The following is a 22,215-nucleotide window of genomic DNA, read 5'->3' on the forward strand; positions in this document are numbered from 1 at the left end:
TGTATTAATATGCCATAATTTGCATTCATTTCCAGAAGATAATCTGAAAATTGGATAAAGCCAGGTTCAAAATTCTTGTTTGATTTTGATGACATATTAAAGCTAAAGGTTTTTACAGAAGGGATTTTGGATTTCTCTTTTAATCAATAAAATTTTGTGGAAAAAAAAACTATCAATATCTGAACAAACCTTTCAGTAAAAACTTTCAGAATATAGACAGGAACAATACTACTAAGTTTGGTGTTTACAAGTGTAGCTGTAGTGGAGGAAAACAACTTTGAACAATATTTAAAGACAATTTTTTTATTAAAAGTTAAAATATGCAGTATTATGAAATAATTTGCATTAATTTTCAGAAGATTTTTCTGAATATTGAATAAAGCCAGGTTTAAAATTCTTGTTTGAATTTGTTGACATATTCGTGTTAAATGTTTTTACAGAAGAGATTTTGGATTTCTTTTTTTTATCACTGCATGAATCTGAAAATTCCGTGAAACATTCCGAAAACTCAATTTTTAGGACTAAAATGTTATAAAAAACCAAACAAGCGATATATGAACAAACCTTTCTGTAAAAACCTTCAGGATATAGTCTGGAATAAAACTGCTAAGTTTTGTGTTTGTAAGTGCTGCTGAAGTGGAGGAAAAACTTTGAAAGATATTTAAAGACAGCTATTTTATTACAAGTTTCTGAAATGTTATGTTTAAATATGCATTAATATGCCAGAATTTGCATTCATTTCCAAAGATTAATCTGAAAATTGGATAAAGCAAGGGTCAGAATTCTTGTTTAATTTTGTTGACATTTTAGAGTTTAAGGTTTTTACAAAAGGGATTGTGGATATCTTTTTATCACTCCATAAATCAGAAAATACTGTGAAACATAAGGTAAAAACTCATGTTTTGCCATGTCTTAAGGACTAAACTGTTATAAAAACCCAGCAAACAATATATGAACACACCCTTCTGTCAAAACCTTCAGGATATAGTCAGGAATAAAACTGCTAAATTTTGTGTTTGTAAGTGCTGCTGAAGTTGAGGAAAAAACTTTGAAATATATTTATAGATAATTGTTTTATTACAAGTTAAAATATGCAGTATTATGACATAATTTGCATTCATTTTCAGAAGATTTTTCTGAATATTGGATAAAGCTAGGTTCAAAATTCTTGTTTGATTTTGTTGACATATTAGAGCTAAAGGTTTTTATAGAAGGCATTTTAGATTTCTCTTTTTATCACTGCATAAATCAGAAAATACTGTGAAACATACCGAAAAAACTTCTGTTTTGTAACTTCTTTAGGACTAAAATGTTATAAAAAAAAAAAAAAAAAAAACGATATATGAACAAACCCTTCTGTCAAAACCTTCAGGATATAGTCAGGAATAAAACTGCTAAATTTTGTGTTTGTAAGTGCTGCTGAAGTGGAGGAAAAAACTTTGAAAGATATTTATAGACAATAGTTTTATTCCAAGTTTTCTGAAATGTTATGTTTAAATATGCCATCATTTTCATTAATTTCCAGAAGATTCATCTGAAAAATGGATAAAGCCAAGTTCAAAATTCGTTTGATTTTGTTGATATTTAAAGAGGGGATTTTGGATATCTTTTTATCACTGTATAAATCAGAAAATATTGTGAAACATACCGAAAAAAAAAATCCTGTTTTGTAACTTCTTTAGGACTAAAATGTTATAAAAATCCAAAAACAAACGATATATGAACAAACCCTTCTGTGAAATCCTTCATGATATAGTCAGGAATAAAACTGTTAAATTTTGTGTTTGTAAGTGCTGCTGAAGTGGAGGAAAAAACTTTGAAAGATATTTATAGACAATTGTTTTATTACAAGTTTTCTGAAATGTTATGTTTAAATATGCCATAATTTTCATTAATTTCCAGAAGATTCATCTGAAAAATAGATAAAGCCAAGTTCAAAATTATTGTTTGATTTTGTTGACATATTAGACAGTCCCTCCAGGATTTCACGATTTTTTTTTTGTGATTTTTGCGATGAAAATTATAAATTTTGTGGTGGCAAGTCCTAGAAATTTGCGAAAAATTTTGCGATTTATTTAATTATTTAATTTATTTATTAATAATTAGGATATCACATTTACCATATTAGGTATTATGTTAGAGGCTCAATTATCATGCATAACACAAATCAAACATAAAATTTGTTTATTCTGATACATTTGAACTTTTAAAATAACCTATGGGCAATATTCTTATGTGACCTTTGTAAACATTAACAGCAGGTGTAGAAATGTATACTGTACATAGCCTACTTCATTTCAGTCACGTCTCAGGTACTCTTTACATTTTGGTAGCCCAAAAATTAATTGAACTAGCCCAAATAAAAAAGCTTTTTAATTTTTTTTTTTTTAAATATAGAAATTCAAACAGGAGTCTAAATGTCAATCAAATATGTTTTCAATACACAAATATAAACAAATATCAAGGAAGGAATTTTATTTCACTCTTTAGTGTATCTGCAGAATTTTTAAATATCAATTTAAAGCAATGTATGATCCTTTTTAAGAGCTGCACAAGTAAAATGAACAGAATGGGTGGGGTTGGACAATGTAAGGTAGAATTTTAGGTCATAAAATGACATGATTTATAATTCAGATACAGATTCACACAAAAACAATATCTTATACAATGGCATTTCAGCCTTTATACCATTAAAAGGGATAAATCAAGTATATAATTTATCATATTTATTTAAAACATAAATATTACTGTCTTAATTGTTTAGATTTTTTAGAAGGCACATTAAAAACCCTATGTGTTTGCTGCATAAAAACAAACAGCTGAAAAATGTATTGGAAAAAATTCTAAAAAATTAAAATTAAAAATTCTGTCACAAGGGGGCGCTTTAGGAGCGCTGAAATATTATCGTTTCCCTAGTAACGGCTGTATACAAATCAGCTTTAACGCTGTTTTATCAGCATGAAATGAAAATGCCAACGACACGTTTCTGAGGACAGTCGGTTCTACTCAGATACATTCATTTAAAGACATCAGTGCTGCGTTTTGACTTTAAAATGTGCAGGGCTCATATTTATTCAATGACATCATTGCCTTTAGAAGTTTTATCCAGCCCTATCGTGATTCGTCTTTCCGTCCCTAACTGACTTTTAAAATTATAATTAAGACTTTTCTTATACTATTTAACAAATTCAAAACTTTTATGGCGTTCCATTTGCAACAACAGAAGCCCTCTACTTTACGGTAGCGGGTCGGCAGGCCAGTGAAACATTTTGGTAGCTCGACTGAAAAACACAATAGCCCCCGGGACATCGATCTTGCGAGCCCTGCAGACAGACAGCTCACAGACATCACGTGAGCAGCGTCTTTATCAACATGATATATATATTTTAAAATCTTTTTATTATTGAAATATTTGAATAACCATTTTTTGCGATTATTTTGCGGTTAAATGACAAATTATGCAGGATCGCAAAAAAATGCGACATTTTGTTGATTTTGCATTAAATTCAGCGATCGCAGAATCGCGAAAAACTGGAGGGACTGATTAGAGTGTAAGGTTTTTAAAGAAGGGATTTTGGATATCTCTTTTTATTACTTTATAAATCAGAAAATACTGTGAAACATACAGATAAACTCCTGTTTTGTCACATTTTTAGGACTAAAATGTTATAAAAAAACAAACAAACGATATATGAACAAACCCTTCTGTGAAATCCTTCAGGATATAGTCAGGAATAAAACTGCTAAATTTTGTGTTTGTAAGTGCTGCTGATATTTAAAGACAATAGTTTTAAAATATTTTGTATTTCTCTTTTTATCGCTCCATAAATCAGAAAATACTGTGAAACATAATGAAAAAACTCTTGTTTTGACATCTCTTTAGGACTAAAATGTTATTTAAAAAACAAGCAAATGATATACGAACAACCCCCTCACTAAAAACCTTCAGAATATAGACAGGAATAAAACTGCTATGTTTGGTATTTGTAAGTGATTTGAAAGATATTTAAAGACAGTTTTGTTTTGTTTTTTGTTTTTTTTTGTAAATAGGCAAAAATATGCCATAATCCATGTTAAATTTGAACGTTTGATAAAGCCAGGTTTAAAATTCGATTTTAAAATTTGAGGTTTAAGATTTTTAGCAAAGGGATATTGGGTTTTTTTTTTTCAAGAAAAAACTGTGAAACATACATTTTCACCGTGTTTTTAGGAATGTTATTAAAAAAAACAACAGGTGAATGATATATGAATGAACAACAAACCCTTCAGTAAAAACCTTTGGAATATTGTTAGGAATAAAACTCTAAATTTTGGTGGATGTAAGTGCTGCTGAAGTGAAGTAAAAAAACTTTTAAAGAATTGTATGAAAATGTAAAATCTACAGACACAAATAAATAAGGTGCAATAAAATAAAGACTTAAATATGTATTATAGATGTTTTCTTTCAACTGGTCTGAAAGAAGGCAAGTTATGGATGCCAAAAGTTAAAATTGACCTGTGCATGGAAAAAAACAATGATAATAAATTGCATTGTGCCATTTTAAACTACATTAAAAGAACATTTCAGAAATGGTAGAAGATTGAAAAACTACAGCATGCTTCTTCGAAAGAGAATTTAATGTTCATATTTCTATAAATATCAGCTGCTCAATTAGGCTGTCAGTTGTTTTATGAAGCAAATTCATGGTAACAGTGTTTCCATGGTAACTATTTTCTCTGTCTCTTTTCAGGTCACGCTGACTGAATGTCATCTACAGAAGCATGTCATCATTAATAATCTCACAGTTTATACTTTAGCACTAAATGGTATTTTTACTTCTGCGACAGAGCTTAAACTGTTCGAAAACTCCTCTTTCTCAGCACACAGAAAAGATTGGATGATGAAAGAGTGAAAGCAGACACTCCCAAACCTCTTACACACACACAGAGCAGCACTATGGCCTAGTAAACAGTGTGACGGGGAACTCTGAGCAGCATTACTCAACGGCTGACGATTATTTACACAAACTTGCCGTTGGGAAACGAGGTGATGATGGATCCGGAGGAAAAGCACAAAGCATCTGCTGTCCGTCTGACCGAGTTCAGTGACCCTTCCTCACATGTGAGATCTTTAAATGCTCGCTTGTTTCTCATTGATCCCAAGATTTGTGATTTATATGTGACCCTGGAGCACAAAACCAGTCAAAAGTCGCACAGGTATATTTGTAGCAGTAGCCCAAAATACATGGCAGGGGTCAAAATTAATGATTTTATGTTATTTGTTATTTTATTTCCTACCGTAAATTTATCAAAACTTAGTTTTTGATTAGTAATATGCATTGCTAAGAACTTCATTTGGACAACTTTAAAAGCGATTTTCTCAGTATTTTTATTTTTTGCCCCCTCAGAATCCAATTTTTCAAATAGTTGTATCTCGGCCAAATATTGTCCTATCTTTAAAAAATAACAGCAATCTCACATGCTTCACATCTCAATGTCTCAAACTGTGCTCAAATTGGCCAAGATTCAAAGTCAAGTCACATTTAATTCTATAACACTTTATACAAAGCTTTGCAATCACATTAATAAACAGAATTATGCAACTAATTCAATTTCAGCTGTTTCTACAGAAAACACACAAATAAAAATTATTGTGGCTTTTTATATCTCAAATCTGACCTTTTTTCTTGCAAGATATAAACTCAGTCTGAATTCTGTTTTCTTGCAGTGATTTTTCTTTCTTTTTTTTCCACAAGGAAAAAAGGTAATTATGACTTTTATCTCACTATTCTGACTTTTCTTCTCAGAACTGTAAGTTTAAATCTCAGAATTGCGAGTTAACATCTTAAAATTCGCCCTTTCTCAGAAGAAAAAAAGAGGAATTGTGAGAAAAAAATTAAGAATTTCGACATAAACTTGAAATTTATATCAAAGTTTATATCTTGCAATAATTGTTTTTGCTCCCCACCATGGAATAAAAACAAAAAAACAAAATGCAACTTTTATTATACAATTCTTCAAGTTCAAATCTTACAATTCTAAGAACTGTGAGATATATCCTAGTAAAAAAGTAATAGATTTAAATGCATTTATTTTATACTAAGCATAGTTCAAGTCTATTACCATATTTACTGACATATCGCTCAAGATATAAAAATCTTTCTGATATAAAAATTGTAATTAAACTTTATTTGGAGTACTGCATGTGCACAATGCACATTTATTAATATTAAGCGTAAAATATGTTTTAATGTCACTATTGATGTATGATAAGATTGTATGATATTTAAATAACATCTGTCTTTAAATGCAAAATATTTAAAGTGTACCTAAAATATACTTGCAATAGTTCCACTTAGTTCTATTCTTAAGTGTATCTTTAGTTGGACTTCATTAAAGTGCATTAAATACAAAATTAGTTGTTCCAATTTAGCACTAGCAGACTTCAAATATACCAGTTTAGTATAATAAAAGTACAACTGCAGGGTGTTTTTTTAAGTACATAGTATGTACATGTATTTGTAGTATGCTTAACATGAAATAAATGCATTATAGTATGTTTATTTTTCACTAGAGATAATAAAAATAAAATAATAAAAATTTGCAAGCTTCCATAGCATTTTTCTTTTAATTTAAATGGTCTGAGGTTCATTTTATAGCTATTAACTATTGACTCCTTTGTGACTCTTTTTATTTCTCTTCAGGATTTTTAAAGAAACGTCGGAGACAAAGCTGATACTTACAGAAAACGTAACTAAGAATATTATTGTTAAAATAATTTTTGAACATTTCACAAAAACCATATTGCTAAATATAATAGTAAACAGTGAAAGTGTATATTTCAGATTTTCCCACAGGGAATGTTTGTGTTTTTTTGTTTTTTTTTTACATGTACTTTTGCATGCTTTGAAACACTCCCAACTCTGTGTGTGTGTGTGTGTGTGTGTGTGTGTGTGTGTGTGTGTGTGTGTGTGTGTGTGTGTGTGTGTGTGTGTGTGTGTGTGTGTGTGTGTGTGTGTGTGTGTGTGTGTGTGTGTTTTCTCCAGCATGCAGCTTATAATTACACGCTTTCTGTGTTCCGCCGTAATGCATTCCTTCCTGCGTCCTTTGCACGCTGGCCCTCCATCAGCCGGAGTTAATCCCAGGTTTGGAATTCCCCTCTGTCAGCAGACCACACACACACACACACACACACACACACACACACACCCCTGCGTCGTGCATCTCGTCTGTTCCTCCCTTCCCAGCGGCAGCAGTATAATTTTCACATGCAATCATGTGCTTAACTGTTAAACCCAGATTCACTCTTTAACTCCCGTCTGTGTGACTAACGTCAGCGAGGAAACTCAGTCGATTTGTTCCATCTTTGATTTATTTGAGGATGCTTTGGATATTCAAGATCTGATTAAAAAAATCTGTTTTGAAACCTAACTAGACAGCCTTGTAAAACATCATAGGTGCATCATTATATATTGAACGTTTTTATTTATTTATTTTCATATTAATATTGAAGTTGAAATTTTTGTGTCATTTTAAGAGTTTTAGTTAACTATAATGATCATAATTATTGTCATCAGAAAATTTGATTGTAAATTTATTATTTGGTTAATTTGAGTTCCTAACCCTAACCCAGCCGCTTTTTTAACCCTCTAGTATTATTCAATTTGAAATTACTCCTGAAATTGTGACCGAACACCTGAAATGTAATTTTTTTTTCAGTAAAAAATTGTTATTTTGTATTTTGAGAGAATTTCATGGTACTAATTAATGTTTATGCAATAATTATGATAGATTTTTTTCCCATTGAAAATAATGCACAAATGTATTTTCTAAAATTTTTATATTACTTTCCAATTATGCCAGTATTTCATGTTAAAATAGAGAAAATGCCTTTAAAATAAAAATTTTTTAAGTCAGATTGGTGCCATCTGGTGGGAGCAAAAACATCTGCACTTCCATTGACTTATTTTTATTAAGTAGTGGATTTAGATATATATTTAGACATTTTCAAAGACAAGTTTTTGTGAAGGTTTAGATTTTTTTGTTTGTAGAAATTTTGGTTTGAAATGTCAGTTTTTGCTACAATTTTACTACAGTCAAACCTGAACACAGAAAAAAAGACATTTTGTTACTCATAACACCAAAATTCAACTAAATGTAAAAAAAAATGAACAGTAATACTTCATCAGAGGTTAATCAATCTGATTTCAACCTCTTATTTGAGTCTTCTGGCTCAATTTTGCCATATTGTCACAGCCACACCAGTTCATTTGTATGTGTATAATAGTGTGTTATGTGTGTTTAGTGTGTAACCTCTTCCTTGGTGTCCATGTTTTTACTGCATTTTTGGCCAAATTATTGATTTTATTTCACGTATTTGCAAAAACACGCTTTGTGTTACAGTCTCTGTAGTTCATATATGTGTGTATTTGGGTAAGGTGTGTTTATTTTGCACTCTTGATATTTTAAAGTGTCACCCCCTCATTGTTGTGCACTCCTTTTCTACATCATGAATGATTTGTAGATTTTACACACCAAAAGTTTTCTGTATTTTCGCGTATTTCCCATTAATTTCCAATAGCGGTCATTTTTGACTGCAAACAACACAAGTGTGACAATTTTTTTTTATGACCATTTAGCTTTTTAAAATTTGAAAAACACAAAAAAATTCAGTCTAAAATGACCAGAGAGTTTAAGTTCAGGTTTCTTCCATAATTTTATTTCAGTTTACAATTCTTCGATTGAAAAATCAGTTGTAGTTGTAGCAAACCAAACTGTTGTTTACCCAAGCGTCTGTGATTTTGAGAGACTTCTGGTGTGTTTTTGTGCGTCTGGGCCTCATAATTTGCATGTACCCTAAAATAGCTTCATTGAGTTCTTGTACTGTACAGTGTGTTTGTTCAGAGGTCACCCTCAGTCGCTGTGTTTATAAAGCTGTAAGCCAGTAATTTTCCGAGATCCGCTCCGTGGGTTGATGGCAGCCAGGCAATGTAAACTCACTGACACACACACACACACACACACACACACACACACACACACACACACACACACACATACACACACACACACACACACACACACACACTTGAGTCTTTCAAAGAGAGTCCTGTTCTCTCTCACACAATATCACCACAGCAACACGGCCTCCATGTGACTGAACCAATCAGAACCGTCGAATGCGGAAACGCCCCACTGTCGGTCTGAAACCATTGGTCAAAGGAATGTTTTGGCAAAAAATAAAATGTCCTGAAAATGACTCACCCTCAGGGCATCCAAGATGTAGATGAGTTTGTTTCCTCATCCTTTGTTTTCTGATTAAAACATCACAAGTAATCCACACCACTTCAGTCCATCAGTTAACATCTTGAGAAGACAAAAGGTGCAACAAATCTGTCATTAAGACGGCATATCTCACATCTACGAGTGTGATATTGCAATTATGCAACATGTTGACGACACAAGTGTGTGAACCCATAAGAAACAACAATGGAGTGTCTTTAAAAGCCCTCCTTTGTGCAGAACTACTTCCTTCTGCCACGGATTCAAATAAAAGTTTGACGGTTCAACAGCTGAGACCAAGCCTACGTTACTAATTCCAAAACATTACTTTAGAACGAGTAACGAAGGAACACTGGTATTATGAGGGAGAGATGCATTCATTCTTTAGATTGCTCTCAAATTGTACGATTGTGTAAATAAAATAACAACGGCGTGTCTTTAAAAGTCCTCTTTTGTGCAGAATTACTTCCCTCCGCCACAAATTTAAATATAATGTTGACAATTCAAAAGCGGAGCACAAGCCTACATTACTAATTCCAACGAACGTTGAGTTGCTTCATTGAAAGCTTACTGTATTAAAAACTCAGAGAGATGCAGCATTCATTCTTCAGATCGATCTCGTATGCAAAATAAACATTAGTTTGAATATCTGCTGAGGAAAGCGTTATCTTTGTCTTAACATAAATGTCCTTTTATCTGTTAAGGGTGATTTTGCTGCTCAGTGCATTTGTTCGTTGCATTAAGCTGTTGTTGAAACAAAAAATAACTTCTGTTTATAGCCTTAACTTTTCAGTATAAAAAGTCTTTACTGCTGACTCATAAAAACAGGACTTCTTGTCGCCATCTAATGGCAGAACAATGCAACTGCAACCGTTTCTCAGTGCTTAACACTTTTAAATACTACTTTTTTATATAAAATATTATTTATTGAATAATAAAATTTGATAAACAATAACAACAACCATCATAAAACATACAAAGACAGCACTTTGATATACAGCATACAATTTGATTACGATTATACAATACGATTACAAACAGAGAAACAGCTGTTGGAGTTCTGCTGGACTCTAATATTGCACTCTTATCAGCCAATCACATTCAAGGACCAAAAAGAACTATTGTATAAATAAGCAATATCACACAAGTAGATTCGAGATACTATGATTCAACAGTAGGTAATCACAGCATGCCGATATACAGCCATATCTTACGTCTACGAGTGTGATGTTGCATTTATACAACAGTAAATACATAAGAAACAACAATGGAGTGTCTTTAAAAGCCCTTTTTTGTGCAGAACTACTTCCTTCCACCACGAATTTAAATCTAAAGATGGCAGTTTAACAACTGAGCAAACTTAATTGAAAACTTACTGTGTTACTGTATTAAAAACTGAGAGAGAGATGCAGCATTCATTCTTCAGATCGGTCTCATATTCAAAATAAACTTTAGTTTTAATATCTGCTGAGGAAAGCGTTATCTTTGTCATAACATTAATATCCTTTCATCTGTTAAGGGTGAGTTTGCAGCTCGGTGCATTTGTTTGCTGTGTCAAGCTGTAACTTCCGTTTATAGCATTAACTTTTCAGTATAAAAGTATTCACTGCTGACTCATAAAAACAGTCTCTTGTCGCCATCTAATGGCAGAACAATGCAACTGAAATCACCATCACGAACACTTTTAAATACTACTATTTTTAATATAAAATATGTGACCCTGGACCACAAAACCAGTCTTAAGTCGCTGGGGTATATTTGTAGCAATAGCCAAAAATACATTGTTTGGGTCAAAATTTTTGATTTTTCTTTTATGCCAAAAATCATTAGGAAATTAAGTAAAGATCATGTCTATGAAGATTTTTTGTAAAATTCCTACTGTAAATATATCAAAATGTAATTTTTGATTAGTAATATGCATTGTTAAGAACCTAATTTGGACAACTTTAAAGGTGATTTTCTCAGTATTTTGATTTTTTTTGCACCCTCAGATTCCTAATATTCAAATAAATGTATCTCGGCCAAATATTGTCCTATCCTAACAAACCTTAGCTTATTTATTGAGCTTTCAAATGATGTATAAATCTCAGTTTTGTAAAATTTAACCTTATGACTGGTTTTGTGGTCCAGGGTCACATATTATTTATTGAATTTGTAATATTTCAGAATCTACGCATCTATGAGTGTGATATTGCATTAATACAATATTTGACGACACAAGTGTGTAAATCAATAAGAAACAACTTTTCAGTATAAAAGTCTTTACTGCTAAATCATCTTTTCGCCATCTAATGGCAGAACAATGCTATCACAAACTCTGACTGTTTCTCTATACTAACCACTTTTAAATACTACTATTTTTAATATAAAATATTATTTATTAAAGAAGATCTGGCTGAGGTGAGACTGCTCTGCACTGCTGAACGCCCGCTGATGCCCTGGAGCTCACACGTCTGAAAATAAAGGTTATCTTTATTAACAAACTGCATATTTGAACTATTAACAAGTACATTCTCAGGTGAAAACCTCTTAAAACTACATTCTGTGACACAAAACAGCATCATTAATAAAATGACAGTGGATTTGGGCGTTGCTGTTAGAAAACCTGCAAGCTGATATTGCTCTAATATCGCACTCTTATCAGCCAATCAGATTCGAGGACCAGAAAAGAACTGTTGTATAAACTAAAATACAAGTCTATGATCCATAATAGCAAGAAAAAGTCCATCTCCTGTTGTCTCTCGCATCAAAATCCAGCCAAATTTGTTTAGAGCTGTTTTGGACTGTTTTAAAGCAGTGCAGATTTCTCTCCTGATTCAAACCAGACCTCTTTGTGTTATTGTGGATTATGGACTCTATGTGGTATTTTAGTTAAAAACGTCTTAATGGTAGATTTGCTTTTAAGGTTTTGTCTTCTCAAGATGTTAACTGATGGACTGGAGTGGTGTGGATTACTTGTGGAATATTGTTTTTATCAGCTCTCGTTCTGACGGCACCCATTCACTGCAAAGGAAAAGGTGAAAACGTGATGTTTTAAACATGATTTGCTGTAGTTTCAGACAGTATCCCTTCAGATTTTCCTAGATTAAATTGACGTGCGCTTGCGGAAAGACCAGCAATGAAAGTTTCCTACTTCTGTTGTGCTTTTTTAACTTTCCGAGTTGAATGGAAGGCACGGTTTAACCATCCAGCACTGCTATGAGAACTATGTTTTACCCGAGCACTTTCATCTGTTTCCATTCAGCCGAAATGCATCACATACGGCGTCTAAATGACCCGACCGCCTCTCCAAACCGGTTGACGTTCTTTATTGGTGAGTACAGGACCAGCCCGAGGTTTGAAATGTTTAAAATAGCGCAGGCTGGCCGGTTTCTCTTTGATATTGCTTTTCCCAGATCTGTTCCATGTGTTTGCGGCATGCATGCTGAGTTCTGAATAATCGCGGTTGAACGTCTCGCTCTCCTCTGCAACACATGGCACTCGTTGCACTTGTTATTTTCCTCTAGAGTTGTTGTTTTTGTTGTGTTGAGCAAAGTACAGTTAAGTGGGTAAGATATTCCCAGATTTCCGGAAAAAGAGTTCGCTGTAGTGCCTCCACCCCAGTAATTACAGCTCGCTGGCTTGGCAGAAACCCGTCGGAGGTCAGGAGGAATGTGAGGCGATCTTGAACAGTCCTGAAGCAGAACTAACCAATATTTGAGTTGAGGTACCTATGAGATGTGCTTATGTCAGATTTGCATTTGGCATTCAACCAGAAATGCACAAACTAGGCCATGACATATCACAAGAGAAGGATTCATTTTAGTTTTATTTCTGCATCGAAATGTAAAAAAAAAACACTTGAATTCAAAAGTGGCAGAATCTTCAAAATGTTAATTATTTTAACAAAATAAGAGGGATCATACAAAATGCATGTAATTGTTTATTTAGTACTGGCCTGACATTTGGGCACTTTGGGTGTACGGCAATACACAATGAAAGCGCTATATAAATGCATCATTCATTCATTCATTCATTTACATATAATAGTTGAATCTATACAAATATTTTACATACGCTTGATTCTTAATACTGTGTTGTTGTGTTTTTTTGTTTAGTGATAGTTGTTCATGTTTCCCTTTATGGTCCTGAACAGTTAAACTGCCTGCTGTTTTTCAGAAAAATCCTTCAGGTCCCACAAATTATTGAAATTAAGATTCTGAGATCCATCTTTTCAAACTGAGGGACTCATATGCAACTATTACAGAAGGTTCAAATGCTGCCTGATGCTCCAGAAGGAAATACCATGCATTAAGAGCAGGGGGTGAAAATTTTTGGAATTTGAAGATCAGGGTACACTTAACTTATTTTGTCCTCTGGAAAACATGTAAGTATCTTCTGTAGCTTTTGAAAAAATTGGGTATTTAGGCGAAATAAGAAAAATGTATAATGCATGGTTTTTCCTTCTGGAGCATCAGTGAGTGTTTGAACCTTCTGTAATAGTTGCATATGAGTCCCTCAGTTGTCCTCAGTGTGAAAAGATGGATCTCAAAATCATACAGTCATTGTTGGACAGGGTTCAAATACACAAAAATGCTGGAAAACCAAAGAATTTGTGGGACCTGAAGGATTTTTCTGCAGAACAGCAGGCAGTTTAACTGTTCAGGACAAACAAGGGACTCATGAACAACTATCACTATCAGAGGAGACATATCACTCTGATGTTGCTCTTTCATAACCCAAAAGACTTGAGGAGTTTTTTAATATCCACTTTTCTCCTAAAAAAAGATTGTCCTTTAGCAAACGGCCCGTTCTGTTCATAATCACTTCTCACCTGTAGACGAATGTGTCATAATCCGTAAAGCCTGTCTGAGAGCTGCTGCTTAAACTCCGGGGGCTCATGGGTGGTCCTGGGTTCAAGAGAAGGTGCCAGAGAAAATATAATTAGCAAAAACAAAGACTTTTCTGTGAGCAACAGAGAAAGAGAGAGAAAGAAATGCTGACTGGACCATGTTATTTTAAGATCAGACAGTCTGTTTGCAGAAATTCCTCTGAGAAAAGCAAAGAAACGCATGTCTGGCTTTAGCAGACCTGATCCTAAAAAAAGCTATTTTTAACATTAAAACTATAATTAAGAAGTGTTCGTGTATTTAGAGATTCGTAGCATGACATCAGAATGGGTTTAAATGTTTAATAATTAAGAAAAAATTATGTGTCACTGCGTTTTTCATTTATGGCAACATAAAATCAAAATGTGTAATTCATTAAAATCATTTTTTTTATATACTTTCCTTCGTGATTTAATGTAATAATGCAAAAAATATTTCTTTTTTCAGGATTCTTTGATGAATAACAAGTTTAAAAGAACACCATTTATTTAAAATATAAATATTTTCTAACAACGTAAATCTGTGCTATCCCTTTTTATTCATTTAACACATCCTTGGTGAATAAAGTTATTAATTTCTTTTTAAAAAAAGAGAAAGAATAAAAATTTACTGACGCCAAACTTTTGAACACTAGTGTATATTGTTAGAAAACTTTTCTTTTTTAAATAAATGCTGTTCTTTTTAAAAAATTATTGATCAAAGAATCCTAAAAAAAAGCATCACAGGTTCCAAAAAAATATTAAGCAGCACAACAATGTTTTCAACATTGATAATAAATCAGCATATTAGAATGATTTCTGAAGGATCATGTGACACTGAAGACGGGAGTAATAATGCTGAAAATTTAGATTTGTATCAAAGGAATAAATTACATTTTTAAATATATTGACATAGAAAACAGTTATTTTAAATTGAAATAATATTTCACAATATTACCTTTTTTTCTGTATTTTTGCATAAGAAACGTCTTTAAAAACCATTGAAAATCTTACTGAGATGTATATTTCTATTTTATTTTTTAATTTTATACAGATAATGTGTGTGTGTGTTTTATTTGTGTAATAGTTTTTGCTTTGTCATTTAATAAATAATGCATTAAATACAGAATATTAATGTTTTCATCCTAATCATTATGTCGTGTCTACAGCAGGTCTCTTCGTTAATGAAGGCAGAGCGTCGCTCGTCATCTCAGCGCTGACATTCCTGCTGTCAGGAGATTCTGCTTAGTAACCCGTTGTCATGGTGGTGGTCCCGCGCTCTGATTGGACGAGAGACGAGGCCTCAGGGACTCCGACGGTAATTGCATTTTTTTTCTTCCCAGACAGAAAGCAGAGCAGGAGGAAGATGTTGCGTAACTGACACGCTTTCATCTCTCACACACCCACCCTCTCTCTCTCTCTCTTTCTCTCTTACCTTTGTTATAATAACAGAGAGAGTGATGGAACACATAATACATCAACACACAGACAAAAATAGAAAGCGTAGAGAAGAAAAATGAATGAGAGAGACGAACTGCAAAAGCAGAACACTTCCATTATAATCAGCAGAGCAGTATGGTTGATTATAATGAGAGCGTTCTGGTTTGTTGTATCCCATTGCTTGCAGTGTGGTTATGGTCGACCACACCAGCTACACTACTAGTTACGCACTAAACCGACCAATTATAATCAGCAAAGCATAAAAACATACGATATTGTTGTGTAACATCAGTGAGATTTTCATCTAAAGTGACTGTAATGACATTTATAATGTTACAAAGGATTTTTTATTTAACATAAACGCTGTTCTTTTGAACGCTCTAATTATCAAAGAATCCTAAAATAACAAAATAACAAAAATATGAACTGTTTTCAACCCTGAAATGTTTCTTGAGTAGCAAATCAGTATATTATGAATGATTTCTGTAGAGTACTGAAGACGGGTAATGATGCTGAAAATCCAGCTTTGATCACAGAAATGTAGGCACATATGAGTGACCTTGATTGTGTTCATAAATAAGTAAAACGTAACAAATAACACAAACTGCTTAAAACAAAAGTTAAACAACTAATTTCTTCTTGAAATTTTGTGACCTTTCCTCATTTAGGGTGATGAATGTGACCCTAAGTTTTGACACATAAATGTCATTTGAAAAGTCAAATTTGAGTGACTATGATTGTGTTCATAAATAAGTAAAACGTAACAAATAACACAATCTGCTTAAAACACAAGTTAAACTATTAATTTCTTCCTGAAATTTTGTGACCTTTCCTCATTTAGGGTAATGAATGTGACCCTAAGTTTTGACACACAGATGTGTTTTGGAAAGGCATATTTGAGTGTCTATGATTGTGTTCATAAATAAAGAAGTAAAGCATAACAAATAACACAAACAGCTTAAAACACTAGTTAAACTAATAATTTCTTCATGAAATTTTGTGATCTTTTCTCATTTAGGGTGATGAATGTGACCCTAAGTTTTGACACATAGATGTGTTTTGAAAAGTCAACTTTAAGCGACTATGATTGTGTTCATAAATAAGTAAAACGTAACAAATAACACAAACTGCTTAAAACAAAAGTTAAACAACTAATTTCTTCTTGAAATTTTGTGACCTTTCCTCATTTAGGGTGATGAATGTGACCCTAAGTTTTGACACACAGATCTGTTTTGGAAAGGCAAATTTGACTGACTATGATTGTGTGTATAAATAAGTAACAAATAACACAAACTGCGTAAAACACTGGTTAAACTACCAATTTCTTCTTGAAATTTTGTGACATTTTCTCATTTAGGGTCATGAATGTGACCCTAAGTTTTGACACACATGTCTTTTGAAAAGGCAACTTTGAGTGACTATGATTGTGTTCATAAATATGTAAAACGTAACAAATAACACAAACTGCTTAAAACACAAGTTAAACTATTAATTTCTTCCTGAAATTTTGTGACCTTTCCTCATTTAGGGTGATGAATGTGACCCTAAGTTTTGACACAAATGTCATTTGAAAAGTCAAATTTGAGTGTCTATGATTGTGTTCATAAATAAAGAAGTAAAGCATAACAAATAACACAAACAGCTTAAAACACTAGTTAAACTAATAATTTCTTCATGAAATTTTGTAACCTTTCCTCATTTAGGGTGATGAATGTGACCCTAAGTTTTGACACATAGATGTCTTTTGAAAAGTCAACTTTAAGCGACTATGATTGTGTTCATAAATAAGTAAAACGTAACAAATAACACAAACTGCTTAAAACAGAAGTTAAACAACTAATTTCTTCTTGAAATTTTGTGACCTTTCCTCATTTAGGGTGATGAATGTGACCCTAAGTTTTGACACATAAATGTCATTTGAAAAGTCAAATTTGAGTGACTATGATTGTGTTCATAATAAGTAAAACGTAGCAAATAACACAATCTGCTTAAAATACTGGTTAAACTATTAATTTCTTCCTGAAATTTTGTGACCTTTCCTCATTTAGGGTGATGAATGTGACCCTAAGTTTTGACACATAAATGTCATTTGAAAAGTCAAATTTGAGTGTCTATGATTGTGTTCATAAATAAAGAAGTAAAGCATAACAAATAACACAAACAGCTTAAAACACTAGTTAAACTAATAATTTCTTCATGAAATTTTGTGATCTTTTCTCATTTAGGGTGATGAATGTGACCCTAAGTTTTGACACATAGATGTGTTTTGAAAAGTCAACTTTAAGCGACTATGATTGTGTTCATAAATAAGTAAAACGTAACAAATAACACAAACTGCTTAAAACAAAAGTTAAACAACTAATTTCTTCTTGAAATTTTGTGACCTTTCCTCATTTAGGGTGATGAATGTGACCCTAAGTTTTGACACATAAATGTCATTTGAAAAGTCAAATTTGAGTGACTATGATTGTGTTCATAAATAAGTAAAACGTAACAAATAACACAATCTGCTTAAAACACAAGTTAAACTATTAATTTCTTCCTGAAATTTTGTGACCTTTTCTCATTTAGGGTAATGAATGTGACCCTAAGTTTTGACACACAGATGTGTTTTGGAAAGGCATATTTGAGTGTCTATGATTGTGTTCATAAATAAAGAAGTAAAGCATAACAAATAACACAAACAGCTTAAAACACTAGTTAAACTAATAATTTCTTCATGAAATTTTGCAACCTTTCCTCATTTAGGGTGATAAATGTGACCCTAAGTTTTGACACATATATGTCTTTTGAAAAGGCAACTTTGTGTGAATATGATTGTGTTCATAAATATAGAAGTAAAACATAACAAATAACACAAACAGCTTGAAACACTGGTAAAACTATTAATTTCTTCTTTAAATTTTGTGACCTTTTCTCATTTAGGGTCACGAATGTGACCCTAAGTTTTGACGCACAGATGTGTGTTGAAAAGGCAAGTTTGAGTGACTATGATTATGTTCATTAATAAGTAAAACATAACAAATAACACAAACTGCTTAAAACACTGGTTAAACTACTGATTTCTTCTTGAAATTTTGTGACATTTTCTCATTTAGGGTCATGAATGTGACCCTACGTTTTGATACACAGATGTGTTTTGAAAAGGCAAATTTGAGTGACTATGATTGTGTTTATAAATAAATACATAATTTAACAAATAAAACACATTGAAATGAAATAAAATGCAATTTTACAATATATTCACTTAGAAAATTATTTTGTTATTTTGGATTGTAATAATATTTCAAATTTTTACAGTATTTTTGATCAAGTATATGTAGCCACGGTGAGCAGAAAAGACTTAAAAAAAAAAAAAAATACACACACGCTTGATGACGGTATGTTGCCATGGCAACAGATTTTGCAAAGCATCTCATGCGACCACAGCTCTGACGGGGGCTTAAAGTGAGACCAGGGGTCGCTTGTTGTATATTAAAGCCAGATGTGTCCAGACTCCAAAGAAATGAATTTCGCCTCCTTTCTTCATGCATTTCTAAAATCAACAACAGTGAATGCACATGGATCACATGTGTGCTGAAATCATAATGCACCATGTCTGAACACAGCGTTCATGTCGCGACTTTTATCTTCTACACGGCAAATACACTTAGCAGTGTTTTCATTCACGCTCTTCTCTAAGGAATCATTTGTACTGAACAATTCCTGCGCTCCTTTACTTGAAAGGGAACGTCGTTGCTGTGGAATTTCGCTGCTAAATATTATCTGTTTTGGCCCTGAAATCGTCCGTCGAGCCAGAGGCTCTCCATGCGGCCTCTTTTTCAGTCAGTAATGGCTCAGTTTTGGGGTTTTTGGCTTTTGTGTGCTCTCCAATTCCTCATCGTTTGGAACATAACAGAACGGGACAGATCCTGTAACTGGAGAAATGCGAGTATCCGCTCAACTCATTCAAGCTCGCCGGCCAAATGAGAAACAAATGTTTCTTGTCAGACGCTGTTGGCCGGGATCCCTGGACCCCTCTAATGGCAACTTCCAATTCCAACCCACCCTCCCACAAAACATCCCAGAATGCATTGCGGCAGCACAAAGGGAGTTGGAGAGCTCTTCCGTTCACAACGTATCGGATGGCGCTTTGTGTCTTATCGTTTTGGGTTCATCTCGCTTTGGGTGGACTGCAGCCAAGATGGACACAAGAGGGGAAATAATTATTAGTGGATGAAAGTAAAAACGACATCAATGCATAAAATATATCAAGAAAAGGGCTGATTTTGAGATTTATATATGTGTATAGTTGACAAACCTCATATATACACACTACTGTTTCTGAAAGAAGTCTCTTCTGCTCACCAAGACTGCATTTCTTTGATCAAAAATACAGTAAAAATTCAAAATATTATTACAATTCAAAATAACAATTTCCTAAATATATTGTACAGTTTTATTTTATGTAATTTCAGTGTATTTTATTTGTTAAATTTTATGTATTTACCTATGAAGAAAAGTCACAACATTTCAAGAAGAAATTAATAGTTTAACCAGTGTTTTAAGCAGTTTGTGTTATTTGTTATGTTTTACTTATAAACACAATCATAATCACTCATATTTGCCTTTCTGCAACACATCTATGTGTCAAAATTAAGGGTCACATTTATGACCTTAAATAAGAAAAGGTCACAAAATTTCAAGACAAAATGAATAGTTTAACCAGTGTTTTAAGCAGTTTCTTTTATTTGTTACGTTTTAATTATTTATTTATGAACACAAGTATAGTCACTCAAACTTGCCTTTCCAAAACACATTTATGTGTCAAAACTTAGGGTCACACTGATGACCCTAAATGAAAAAAGGTCACAAAATTTAAAGTTGAAATTAGCAGTTTAACCAGTGTTTTAACTAGTTTGTGTTATTTGTTACGTTTTACTTATTTATGAACACAATCATAGTCACTCGAATTTGCCTTTCCAAAAGACAACTATGTGCAAAGACTTAGGGTCACATTCATGACCCTAAATAAGAAAAGGTCACAAAATTTAAAGTTGAAATTAATAGTTTAGCCAGTGTTTTAAGCAGTTTGTGTTATTTGTTATGTTTTACTTATGAACACAATCATAGTCACTCATATTTGCCTTTCAAAACACATCTGTGTGTTGAAACTTAGGGTTACACTAATGACCCTAAATGAGAAAAAGTCACAAAAATACAAGAAGAAATAAGTAGTTTACCTAGCATTTTATGCAGTTGGTTTTCTTACATTTTATGAACACACTCGCAGTCGCCTAAATTTGCCTTTTTAAAACACATCTATATGTCGGAGAGTATTTGAGATATATTTTTGTGGAAACCATGATATGTTTTATTTTTCAGGATTCACAGATGAATGGAAAGTTCATAATAATCTTGTAAGCACTCAAACCTTATAAAAATACAATGTACAAAATACAAATAATAAAAAAGTGCTTATTTTTGGCGAATTGCAATAGAGCTCGGTTTGACCCCCAACACCAACATAGCCACCCAAAATTGCCTTTCCAAAACACATCTGTGTGTCAAAACTTAGGGTTACACTAATGACCCTAAATGAGAAAAAGCCACAAAAATTCAAGAAGAAATAATTAGTTTAACTAGCATTTTATGCACTTGGTTTTGTTCAAATTTATGAACACACTCGCAGTCACTTAAATTTGCCTTTTTAAAACACATCTATAAGTCGGAGAGTATTTGAGATATATTTTTGTGGAAACCATGATATGTTTTATTTTTCAGGATTCCCAGATTAATGGAAAGTTCATAATAATCTTGTAAGCACTTAAACCTTATAAAAATGCAATGTACAAAATACAAATAATAAAAATTGCTTATTTGTGGCGAATTGCAATAGAGCTCAGTTTGACCCCCAACACCAACATAGCCACCCAAATTTGCCTTTCCAAAAGAGATCTATGTGTCAAAAGTTAGGATCACAAAACTCACAAAACTCACAAAACGTCAAGAAAAAAAGAAACAGTTTAACCATTGTTTCAAAATAATAATAATAATCCTAATAGCAGTGAGAGACTCCAGAGCAAATCCTTTCCTCCTCCACCGCAGTAATTCAGATTTGTGGTGACTGACAGCCCAATCGATTGTCTTAGAGAGTCTTAGAGACGACTGAGATTAAATCAGATTAGTAAGGCTCCAGGTACGGTCAGGAATGACCCGAATAAGGCCAGAGGTCACAGGGTCAGTGGGTCAGCGGTTAACTGCTGTGTGTCCAGCAATAATGAGTTCTGTTCAATGCACCTTTGCCTTCTAATGCGCTAAACAGTATGAGGTCATGAAACGGCTGGAATGATGAGTGACGTAATGCGCCTCGGCTGCCCGAGCTCGGTTAGCTCATAGTTGTTTATTTTCATCTTATTGGAAAGTGTTCTCAGTAGGATCCTCTTTTCTTGGAGAAAGAGTTTTCCTGGAAGCCGTCGATGGCTGATGGCGACACGGCTGGAGTTTATTGATTCACCGTGCCTGAGGCGTTTCCATTAGCTAAGATTACCTAGCGGGACGTGACCTTTCATGCATGGACTCTGTCATTCAATATTGAGATGTCAGATAGAGAGCGCTCAGCTGTTTGTGCTACGTTTAAATCAGGAATAATCCATCAAAACACACAAACGTGTGTGGGGCCATTGTGT

Source organism: Garra rufa, chromosome 20 (assembly GCF_049309525.1).
Source record: "Garra rufa chromosome 20, GarRuf1.0, whole genome shotgun sequence".
Classification (NCBI taxonomy): Eukaryota; Metazoa; Chordata; class Actinopteri; order Cypriniformes; family Cyprinidae; genus Garra; species Garra rufa.